This window comes from Austrofundulus limnaeus, unplaced genomic scaffold (genome assembly GCF_001266775.1).
Source record: "Austrofundulus limnaeus strain Quisiro unplaced genomic scaffold, Austrofundulus_limnaeus-1.0 Scaffold270, whole genome shotgun sequence".
Classification (NCBI taxonomy): domain Eukaryota; kingdom Metazoa; phylum Chordata; class Actinopteri; order Cyprinodontiformes; family Rivulidae; genus Austrofundulus; species Austrofundulus limnaeus.
Genome location: NW_013952672.1, coordinates 394,900 through 398,413, shown reverse-complemented (window position 1 = coordinate 398,413; position 3,514 = coordinate 394,900).

The following is a 3,514-nucleotide window of genomic DNA, read 5'->3' as shown; positions in this document are numbered from 1 at the left end:
TACCAAACTTCTGGACAACCAATTTTTTTTAACTTTTGAAAAGATTTATGTACTAAAATGAGCACATTATGAAAATAAAAACACTGAAGTACACATACTGTAAAAATTGATAGATGGCAAACACAATGACGTATCAAAACAGAGAGAACATGCTCAGTTTGGTTAAAGATTCTTTCTCATTCTTTGGTATTGTTTACAGGTTTCTCTAGGCTATAAACATTTCAGCACACAATTGAGTTTGGCATCAGAATAGAGCAAGACAGACATCAAATACAATTGGAAAAAAATGTCTCCTTTGCTGGGGTTTTTATGGCACAAAATGATAGTTATAGATCAGGGGTGTCCAATCCCGGTTCTCATGGGCCTCTGTGCCCTGCATGCTTTAGAGCAGAGGTGCCCAAAGTGGGTCTTGCGGGCCAAAATTGGCCTGCCAAGCCGTTTGATTTGGCCCACCAGCACCTGTCTTGGTTCCTAGATTGTAATCTCCTGTCTTATGTAGAAACACTATATTTCCACTTAGTCTTTTCAACCATTGATCCAACTATATGTACAAGGAGCCATAGTCAGATCATGACTACAGATCATACTTAAATCATAATATGCAATTTATCTTTGAATTATGTTAAGACTAAATATAAAATACAATTAACTACAAGAGACATTTGGATTAGATTTAAGCCCTTATCTAAATTTCCCTACAGTTTGCTTATCGTCGTGGAGTTGGAGTTGACGACGCCATCATACACCTGCTTCAACAAACCCACTGTCATCTGGACAAAGCAGGCAGCACTGTGAGGATCATGTTCTTTGATTTCTCCAGTGCTTTTAACACAATTCAGCCTGAGTTGCTTTGTCTGAAACTCCAGAAGACTCCGATGGAGGCTTCAACAATCGCCTGGATCAAAGACTACCTGGCAAACAGACCACAGTTTGTGAGACTGAAGGACTGTGTGTCTAACCAGGTGGTCAGCAGCACAGGAGCACCACAGGGAACTGTACTCTCACCATTCCTGTTCACACTGTACACTTCAGACTTCCAGCACAAGTCAGACTGCTGTCTTCTACAGAAATACTCAGATGACTCTGCAGTTGTTGGGTATATCAGAGATGGACAGGAAGCTGAGTACAGAGAGCTGGTGGACCGCTTTGTGACATGGTGTGGGAACAATCATCTCATCTTGAATGTGAACAAAACAAAGGAGATGATTGTAGATTTCAGGAGAAATAGTGTTAGATCAAACCCTGTTTCCATCATGGGAGAAGAAGTGGAGGTGGTTGAGGAATATAAATACCTCGGTGTTCATCTGGACAACAGACTGGACTGGAGACAACAGTGAAGCAGTCTACAAGAAAGGACAGAGCAGACTGTACTTCTTAAGGAAGCTGAGATCCTTCAATGTCTGCAGCAAGATGCTGCAGATCTTCTACAAGTCTGTTGTTGAGAGCGTCATCTCTTCTGCCATAATCTGTTGGGGCAGCAGCATCAGAGCCAGGGACCTAAAAAGGCTAAACAACCTGATAAAGAAGGCTGGTTCTGTTCTAGGGACGACTGTACAATCTCTGGAGATGATGGTGCAAAGAAGGATTTTACATAAAATCAAGAACATTGTGGACAACCCTGACCATCCTCTTCATCAGACTGTCATAGAAAGACAAAGTGTCTTCAGTCAGAGGCTTCTTCAACTTCGCTGTAATACAGACCGCTACAGAAGATCTTTCCTGTCCACAGCCTTCAGCATCTACAATAAGTTTCTAGTTAAATGAGTTGCAACAACACCTATTTTCCCTCTGGGATCAATAAAGTATTTTTGAATTGAATTGAATTATAACAGCATTTGGCACGCAGTCCTCAGGTTGATTTTAATTTTGGCCCTCTCAGGGAAAATGTTTGGGCACCCCTGTTTTACAGGTTTTCCTGCTCCAACACACCTAATGTGAATGGATGGATGGGTGAATAACAGGCTCCTGCAGAACTTGAAGAGGTAATTCAATCACAGAATCTGTAGTGTTGGCCCTCGAAGACCAGAATGGACCCCCTGTTTGTGTCACACAAACCAGAGTTAAAGCTTTTTTGGAGGCTGTAAACAAAGAGTTAAGCAAAAGGAAAAATAAATATGTAGGTCTTCTGGACAGGTTCTTCTCTAATGAAACGTTTCGTCTCTTCTCCAAGAGACTTCTTCAGTCTGAGAGTTTCAGGCAAAATTCAGGCTTTTAAGCCCAGCCTCCGTGTGACTGATACTCACATCACATGGCTACCGTTGACACCTAATTAGCACCTATTGTTAATAGTGGGTGGAGTGATACTGGCAATGGCCGCGCTGTAGGAGGGGGACAACTGAAAATGGAGGCCTCCACCTCTGTTTAATGATGGACGGTCTTTCTTCACAAAAATGGCTTCTTTTTCTCCTCTCTCAAACCAACGTTCCTCTCTATCAAGAATGAGAACATCCTCATCTCTGAAAGAGTGACCGCTGGCCTGAAAATGGGTGAAAACTGCAGATTTCTGGCCATTAGACGTAGCTCGTCTGTGTTGGGACATTCTTTTGAACAGTGGGTCTTACCGGTACATCCTGTGCATCCGGTGCAGGATGTACCGGTAAGATCCATTGTTAGCATGATCAACTCTGTCACTTACAATGTTTCTAAATATCTGACGTCTATACTTGGTCCTTTAGWTGGCAGCTCAGAACATCACATACAGAACACTGTGGACTTTGTGGACAAGGTCAGGGATGTCATCGTGCAGGCAGATGAAACTATAGTCTCTTTTGATGTTACATTGCTCTTTACGTGCGTTCCTGTTGATAAGGCAGTGGATGTGGTCTGTGCAAGACTAAAATCAGACACCACTCTCAGCAGCAGAACCATACTTTCCACAGAACAAGTGTGCCAACTCCTCAAACTGTGCCTGGAGTAAACCTACTTCACGTACGGGGGGCACTATTATAGGCAGAAACATGGGTGTGCCATGGGATTACCAGTTTCTCCTATTGTTGCAAACCTGTACATGGAGGAAGTGGAAAAGAGAGCCYYGATGYCCTTTTCAGGGGTGCCACCGAGCCATTGGTTCAGATATGTTGACGAAACCTGGGTTAAAATTAAAGCCCAGGAAGTCCAACATTTCACTGGTCACATCAACTCTGTGGATGAATATATTAAGTTCACACGAGAGGATGTAAAAAATGGCAGGTTGGCATTCCTGGATTGTGATGTCTCGGTTTCGGATGGAGGACGTTTGGAAAGTGGCATATATCGTAAGCCCACCCACACAGACCAATATTTGCGTTTTGACTCCCACCACCCACTGGAACACAAGTTAGGAGTGATCAGGACTCTGTACCACAGAGCAGACAGTGTTCCTAMAAAYCCAGGAGCCAGGGAGAAAGAGAAATCACACACACGACAGGCCCTGGAGCAGTGTGGTTATCTTGACTTGGCTTTCCTGAAAGCAGACAGGAAACACAGACAGGATTCCATGCAACCTTCAGGTGAAAATGAAGACCCCAAACCCAGA